At 37.2% G+C, this 9,168-nt stretch overlaps 1 protein-coding gene across 1 annotated transcript in view; it reads right to left on the bottom strand.

Annotated features, from left to right (window-relative positions):
* Positions 1-9,107, bottom strand: part of fhdc1 (FH2 domain containing 1) — a 42,312-nt gene extending 33,205 nt beyond the window's left edge. The window contains exon 1 of the mRNA XM_016495454.1: positions 9,014-9,107. The gene's annotated coding sequence lies outside the window, so the exon portion shown is untranslated. The remainder of the gene's footprint in view (positions 1-9,013) is intronic.
* Positions 9,108-9,168: the final 61 nt, after the last annotated feature.

Raw genomic sequence — 9,168 nt, 5'->3', positions numbered from 1 at the left:
TAATTACTCACCCTCATGTCGTTCTAAACCCGTAAGACCTCTGTTCATCTTCAGAACGCAAATTAAGATATTTTTGATGATTTCTGAGAGCTCTCTGACCTTCCCATAGACAACAATGCAATTACCACGATCAACGTCCAGAAATCTCCTTGCTACGTTTCTGGACCTTGATCGTGGTAATTACACCGGTATTACCGGTGTTGTCACATGACGATTAACCGGTGGGAAAATTTCCTCACCGTCACAACCCTACCACTCAGTGGACATTTCACATCGAATATGTCACAAAACGTACATGGCGGTACGTATTTTTTGTCTTGAGAAAAAGTTTCCACAGGTACGTTTTAGTCATGAGATCAGGTTGCAAGTTCATGTTAAAAACACACATGAGTTACAAAAACAGTCGGTTATGTCTGTGAAGGTAAACAGCTGGGAAAGAAATTGCATGTTTATATTAGATCTGTGTAGCAGCAGCGTTATATACAGTAAATAAATCAATAAATCCACTGCTCCACTGTAATATTATAATAAGATTCACTTTCTACATCACGGAGGGAGCAAAATCTGAGTTGGTCACTTTGTCAGAAGCTTGCAGAGAAACGCTTATCAAAAACATTTTATTGGGTTGTTCTTTTTCACGTTTTCTGTGTTGGTAAATGCTCTGGATACCCGATTATAGCACTTAAACAGACAAATTTAGATTTTCATGATATGTCACCTTTAAAGATAAATTAAGGGAATAAATTTTTGTGTAGACCTAAAACTCACTATCAGTGTAACTTACTAAAAAAACCTGGGAGATGATCATGTTGATCCATGTCGATAGATGGCAGTGCAGCTAACACCATTATGGTATTGATACTTGGAGAGTATCCACTGAACGCAAACAGCGTATGCTATTCTTTGTCAGCTGCGTCTTGTTGAGACGAATTGTTCTACGCTTTAAATTGTATGAGGTCTTACGGGTTTAGAACGACATGAGGGTGAGTAATTAATGACAGAATTTTTGGGTGAACTAACCCTTTAAGGTAGAATGTGTCGTAATGAACACTGAACAAGAATGTTGCTCAAGGTGTAAATGATTTAAACACTGTTTTTGTTTATTTGCGGATTCAGTTCTGTTAACTCATTGCACATTACTATAAATTAATATAATATTTAATAAAATACATTTTGGTAAATGTTTAGTCATTTAATCCAGAATTACATAATTAGAATAGTTTTCATACTGGTGATTCACTCGTGCCACATCTGTTATTTGAATATGCAAAGCAGCCGACATCAAACAGCCTTCAAAGTACAGTGAGGTTGTCAAGGAGACCAGCCAACAACCAATCCGCAAAAAAGCAGCTATTTCACATAAAAATTGGCATAGATATACAACCAAAGCTGTAAAAAAAAATTGCTTAATTTCTAATATTTTGATATATATAATGTACAAGAGCCTTGTGAGCAGCTTGCATTGGTCAGCACATTATCAGTATGGGTCAGGGCTTGTCATGCAGGTGTCTTTGTATCTGAGACACAGAGAGAGCAGAGACTGCAGTAAATGGCACTGGTTTTTATCTTATGTACTACTGTCAGGAATGACATACTGCCGTCTGCTGGGAGAGGCCACAGCAAAATGCCACAGCACTTTTGGATCCGACTTAACAGATTCTGTTATGTAACATGTATTTCACAGAGAGGCTGAGGGTCATAAAAGTCTCATTTCAGGGAAAAAGCAAAAACGTTGTGGCATTGCTACTTGTGAGGTATCTTTAATGCAGGGATTGTTCAGTGTAGACAAAAGTTCAAAGATGTTACTTTTTACTGACAAAGCTGATTGGGATGAAAGGATGTTCTGGAAACAGATAATACAAGACACCAAGTGCTGTAAACCAGAGCTCATTATACTGCAACAGGGTCTCATTCGATCCTCTAGGTTTTTACTTATTAAAAGACAATTGACGTCACAGGAAGACTCTGTTTCCGTGCTGGTTCAGCTGAGTTAGGCGCAAGCTACTATGTATAATTTATTCATATGTAAAAGTAGGTGTATTTTTCCTTATAAAGTCTTCTTCTTCAGAAGGGTTATGCTGTATGATGGTTTAACATTTTTTTTTACTACTAATAATATAAGTATACACTATATGTGTGAGTGTTCAGATCCAGAATGTACATGCACTGTGTTAGCTAGAAAAGAGAGTAAAGGGTTAACACTCTGTAACACATTCTATCTCACCTCAGTGGTGTCTTTGCTGCAATGTCAGCGACAGTGTACAGCAACACACTTAGATACGCAGCACCAAATCTGTTCATGCTTATAACCGACATCACATTTACAAACGTTACAGAATGCTGGAAACCCATTTGAGGGAATTTTAAAGCAACATTATCATTTTAGGATAAATCAGACACTATAATAATGTGATTAAACACAAACCTCCAATTGACCACTTGTGAGAAAGACAAATGTGGATGAAGGAAACTATATTGTTCATGAACTTAATAAACAAAGGGATAGTTCACCCAAGAATAAAAATTCTGTCATCATTCATGCATCCTCATATCATTCCAAACTCTTCATCTTGAACAGAAATAGATATTTTTAATATTCTCTCATCATTTTTGTCCATCAATTGAAAATCCACACAACCAAAAAAAAAAAAAAACATTGTAAAAGTAATCAAAATTAATTCAATGGTCTTCTGAAGAGACATGATCGCTTTATACATACAGATTTAATTTAGGCTTTTATTAATATATAAACATTTCTGTCATGACAACTCTCGGAGGGATTGGCATGGTAATGTACATGACAATGTTAATGTATTTGGTCTTGGCGGAATAGATCTGCTACGCTGCTGCTGCTGCTGCGGCAGAGCAAGTACCGAGACTTGCTACTGCCTATACAGCCACAACATGCTGCTGTGAGCATGTAAGAAATATTGCTGCTGCAAATATAACATACATGAAATAACCCCCATATAGTATACATGAATCACCTCATGGCAGATCTATACAGGTGGAGCTGGGGAAGGTGGAGGGTTTCTGAAGCAAGCTGCAACTGCTACGGCAAGCACTAGTCATATATTTGAATGTTGAGCAGCGAGCTCATTGGCTACCGATACAGGAGAGAACCAATCAGCTGTGCCATGTGATAATGATGTCATTAGGTCAGATTGAGTTAGACCTATCGGACTGCGCCATCTAGAGTTTCATGCCAGAACTCTGTATTTATCAACGTACATGACATACAGCTCATCAAATTTGCTTGCTTGATGCGTGACAATGGATCGTTCGAGTGGTACGAATTCCCCAAATAATTTTTTTTTAGATTGTTAAAACAGTGAAGCATGTCCATGTTTCCATGTAGAATTATTTTTAAATACATAAATAACACAGATGGCTATGACGCATTACATGATGTAGATAGTAGAATACTTGCGTTTACTATAAAAAAGAGGCTGTGTTTCCAGCTAAGCCTCTTTCTAATTCAGAACTGGGAGCTGAACTCAAATCTACCTTGACACAAATCTGATTGCTACAGACATTTTTAAGTATAGTTGATGGATTTTGAGCACATTTGGAAATAATGGGACAGTATTAATAAACACACAGGCTGTACTCAGACCATTAGACATCTGTTCACATGCTTGGCTGCCTAGCAAATTAATCCTCCTTAGGAGAAAATCTCCTAAAATTTCTCATTGTTTGTTTGTTAGTGATTAGTCCTTTTGTTTAGAAAAGATGTCAGCACAAAATCATCTAATAAAGTAGATGGTGTGTAGGTCAAATGCTTGAATTTGGTCTTAAACTAATTTCCCAAGAAGAATACTCATTTATTCTATTTCAAAGGCTCTGTAGAACACTGTAAAAACTTAAATAAGCCCTTACATTTAGCTTTGTTGACTTAAATAACGTGAATTTAGATGTTACTACATGCAACATCTTTAAACTACATATTTTTTTCAGTGAAGTAAACAACAGTGTAAAACTGAAAGATGATCTGGCAGTGATTCTTCAGAAGACCCTCAAGAGGCAGCAGAAGGTACAAAAGTGTATTAATTTTCAACTAACATAACAGTAGACTTGCTTGCCCTTGGGTCTGTCTATGCACAAACACACACATAAATAAACTTTTTCCCTACAAACACAGACAACCGTACATCTTTACCCTAGCACAACTCTTCAGAGTCTTGCCCTGTTACCTGATTCAATTGATACCGCACTTTGAAATGCTCTGCTCATAGATTGATTTCCAGTATGTCTGGTAAATGAGGCCTGAGGCAATAACCCACACACTGGATATCTAATACCTTCAGTGGAATATTTGGGTGGAATGAACAGCACCAAGACAAAGAACCTTTGAGGAAACACACAGAGATTGAGAAACACTTAATCAGATTCAAGCATTAATGTCTTAATGGTGCTTGTGCTTTGGATTCAGCATTTGGTGCAAGTGTCTCTGTAAGCCAGCCATATATCAAAGTCCAAACACCCACAGGGTCTTTAGAAGATTAAGCTGCTTTCATAATCGAAGGAAAGACTGGAAAGCTAAATGATCTAAACGAACAGTGACAGAAGCCACTGGTTTTGTTTAAGACCCAGACATACTGACCCATACATTGCCATACAGTATGACATCATCTGCTATATGCAAATCATGTGGCCATTTCTGTATCAAACATTAATTTATTGCCAAGTGTGATGTTGGTTGATGATGATGGTTTAAAGCTGTTAATGATTTAAAAAGGCAAATTAAAGGGGAATCATCATCTGTTGCAGCCTTAACATGTGATCAGCAGGTGCTGGCTCTCTGAGAAAGTGTGTGAGTCTTGTGTTGTAACTGTCAAATGCATTCTGCAATTTTCTATGTTAGGGGAAGGAAACATCTAGGAAAGGCTGACCATCTAAATTTTGTTTAGCAGATATTACAGTGAATGTGTGGCCTTTTATCATCTACAGTGCCAGCTGTCACATTTTACCTTGCAAAGGGGAAACACAGTTTGCTTCAAGTTCTCTTTAATTTCCTGCATAGTGGTCATCTTTAGGTCATTATAATCGCACTGTAGTCTATATATTGTGTATGGGTAAAACATCGGTGAGGCCACTGACGCCATCAAAGTACTCTACCAGTCAGTAACTGAGGCCACAATTATCTACTACTCTAAAAACAGAAATGATTTAAAATGGAATATTATTGTTGTAAATTGTGCTGATAAAAAGAAGTGTTATATGTGATACTGTAAAGCCAAAAGACATAGTCGAGGTTTTAATGAAATAGGAATCAATTTTAGAAGCATCAGAAAGAGAATACATTTTATGTTGTATTTTTCCAAGAAAATTGTTTCTAAATACAGCTTTCATGGACTCTATATAGCCACTTAAATTTTCAGCTATTATTGTGAATTAAAAAGTTTAGGTTACCCAAAAAAACAAAAAAAAAAATCTGAAAATCACCCTCAGGCCATCCATTGGTGAGCAAGTGATGTAATGCAAAATTTTTCCAAATCCGTTCTGAGGAAGAAACAAACTCTTTGATGGCCTTGGGTGGGGAAGTACATTTTCAGCAAATTGTCATTTTTGGGTGAACTATTTCTTTAACATTTAATGAAATATATAAATAATTTATATTTGCATTATATATTTATATTGTATTTTTTATCAGTATTTCTGGCACATAAAAACAGCTAGTCAAAAATATCTTTATTGCTGTGCCCTGATATGACTCTTTTCATAAGGCTACAGAACTTATTATTTTATATGCGAGGTGTTGGTCTGTTTGTGCACGTGCTGGTTTGGCTGCATCAAAGTGTTCTGTATGAACAAAAGCTATGGAGATATTTACTCATCCTCCTGCTTTCATTCACAATGTGGAAGTGATCTTAAAAATAATAATGTTTAATGTAACATGTTAAAGGTTTTTTCATAGCACAATGATTTCTCCACGGACGGCTATAATGAATCTTCTGCTTATCAAATTTAACCACAGCTGGGGGGCAGGGTGAGGCTTGACCCAAATACAGAGTGTGAGGACGGTATTATAGTGAAGAGATAAGATACAAAGATATAAAGATATCAGATATAAAACACATCTAAACACGATTTGAGAGAACTTCATGAGAATATAATTTAAGCTAAATAACTAAAACAGGGCATCCATTCATCTGTGTAATAATGTTACAATTTATAAATGCATGTATAAATGTATACATGTAAAGACAGATATTTTAACTGAACCAATGTTGCTGGGAGGTGGTGAGTATCCAGCATGAGAAAGCTTGCTTCTCAAAGCCTGTGATCTCTATTGATCGCAAAGGGCCATTAGAGAAGGTAAAGAAAGCAGCAACAAAGACTGCCGAACACAACTACACACAGTAATCAAACGGAACTCAGGGAAATCTTCAAGAATTCTTTAGAAGACAAACTAATTCTAAACCTCAAAGAAACAAAGCTCCAGGATGATCTAATTCACAACGTACACAACCATTTCTGTACATCACACACAGAAGCATGATCTAAAGCATCAGGCAGAACAAGTGCGATATGAGGAAGGAAAACTAAATGTGTCCTTTAAGTTTCTGGGAAACCCATAAGGGTTCATTTTTAAAGATTTTTGAGCCATGAAGATCATCCTGTCCACATGGGACCAGGACTCAAAGTGCACTGACTGGGATACTGCACTAATGTAAATGGTCTTCGCTGTCAATCACTGAAGCTGCATATTGGCTTGTGGGCATTTATTCTAATTCTACACATGCTTCACTTTAATGTGAACTGAATGAGTGTTTAGTCACATACACATGTGCTAAAATGGACACAGTGTGATAACTAGAAAGGACTAGCAAAATACACAAACACACACATGCTCATATTACAGTCACTGCTAACAGCCAATACATCTACTTGTTCTCCACCACAAACAAGATTTTCTGTCTGCCACAGTCACTACAAATTCAGTTCAGTCCCCATAGGAACAACTAGTAATAGCAGACAGTGAAATGACCGCAATATAAATGACCTCATATGCAAACAAAGAGAGCACACTGGTGTAAATCAAACCTCTCAGAATACCAAAACCATTCTAATACATCTTGATGTGTAGCAAAATTACATTTAGTTAATGTAGAGTGGATGTGCAATATAAATAGGAAATACAAGATTTCTGATGTTTTTAAACCATTTTATACAGGGAAGTGAATCAGCCAGTGGCACAGACGGAAGGACGCACTTTGGTTGTCATGATGAAAGCAGGTGGGAGGGGAAGCTGAAGTCCAAACACCTGATGTTTACGTGTGTGCAAATGAGAGAGCTAGACGCTTACTGGTGAATTTAGTCCCTTTAGAGCCCATTAGAAGCATTGTGACAGATTAAGTAAAACAACAACTGGAACTGTGATGACGACAGCATTGTTGTTTTTAACTAAAACTAAAACTATTAAAAATATTTTTTGGTAACTGAAATAAAGACGAAATAATATAAATGATTGAAATACTGGTGAAATATTATAAATTAAAAACTAGAAATGTTGCACTGGGATCTAACTGAAATAAAATAAGTTGAAACTAAAAAAGAATAAAAAAAAAACGAACAAATTACTAAAACTTAAATGAAAACTGAAAATATAAAAAATAAAAGATAATTAAAAATGTTAAACATTCTATATATAAATAATACTAAAACATCACATAGAAATTGGAGCTTTAATGTGTCTGTGTTTGTTACTGATTACAAATGTACACTGCAATATTCTTTGTACGGTTAGGAATAACTAATAAACATCACCAAATATTTACCAAAAAAAAGAAGAAAAAAAAAGGAGCTACACTGTCAGAACCCAAAACAATCCACAAAATCACAATCATGCTACCACGGTAATCTATCAGGTCAGTACTTTGGGGGTGCTTGCACCAATTGAGTTCCCCCACTTTAGGGTGTGTTACCGTGGCAATGTGACAACAGACAACCACCCTCCCCTGTTGACCTCACCCTGAGGGAAAACTTTTCCCTAAGCTTTGTTCCTGAATGGATTGTCTCCAATTCATCTCACCATGAGAAATTGGATGGGCTACTAAAGAAGCTGGCTTCAGAGGATTACAATAAAGCACATCACAGTCTGTGACAAAGCAGCACAAAAAGCACTACTAACAGCCCTAAGGGTCTCTACGGGGCATTAGCATGAGCTGGTCAGCAGCAGAAACCTTCAAATGCATACATTTGTACTTTACAGTTGTCCTGTGAATTCACATTTATAGGATACTGTGACTATGACAGATTTCAGATGATGTAATGTTTACAGACCATGGTCCAACACAATAAAGTTAAATAAAGGAGGCACGGAAGGCTTTTGAGCAGGAACCGTGCTATAGTTTTCTTATTAAAGTCTGAACAACATGTTCATATTACAGAGGAGCTGACTCATGGGACCCGTGAGGTTACACGAGTAATACTGTAATCTTTAGGGATGCGTCCTATGGCGTGACAGCGATCACACTAAAGGCTACAGAAATAAAACTGAGTGTTAATGAAACGGAAACAGAATTGATCGATTATACCCACAGGAAAGACAAGGGAGAAAGACGGGCGAAATTGTAGAATCAATAAATGACTACAACTGTCAATCTACACCACACACACACACACACACACACACACACACACACACAACACACACACACACACACACACACACACACACACACACACACACACACACACACACACACACACACACACACACACACACACACACACACACACACACACACACACACACACACACACACACACACACACACACACACACACACACACACAACGCGGGAATATTATCAGTATGAGCGACCATGCGAGAATCCATGCGCAGGGAGAATATTAAAATTATTATTTTAGTCAGTCAATGAATGCATGGTCTAGTACAGGACACTGCTAGAAGAAACAAAATCATTCAGCAGCAGAAATAATTGTAAAAACCTAAACGTATTTTACAGAACTAAACGTGCAATTTAAACTGGGTTAAAGAACTTACCGTGTAGAATCTAAGGGAAAGATGTACTAGTTTTTTCCTGTTGCGGCAGGTGCGTGTATCCGAGGGTATGTGTGTGTTGGTATCACCGACATTCTGCGCGTCCAGCGCTGCAGCGACGCTCAAAGATGCAGTGCATTACAGCCAGAGGACACACT

This window comes from Sinocyclocheilus anshuiensis, unplaced genomic scaffold (genome assembly GCF_001515605.1).
Source record: "Sinocyclocheilus anshuiensis isolate Anshui unplaced genomic scaffold, SAMN03320099.WGS_v1.1 scaffold517, whole genome shotgun sequence".
NCBI lineage: Eukaryota > Metazoa > Chordata > Actinopteri > Cypriniformes > Cyprinidae > Sinocyclocheilus > Sinocyclocheilus anshuiensis.
This window is presented reverse-complemented; position numbering and strand designations above follow the sequence as displayed.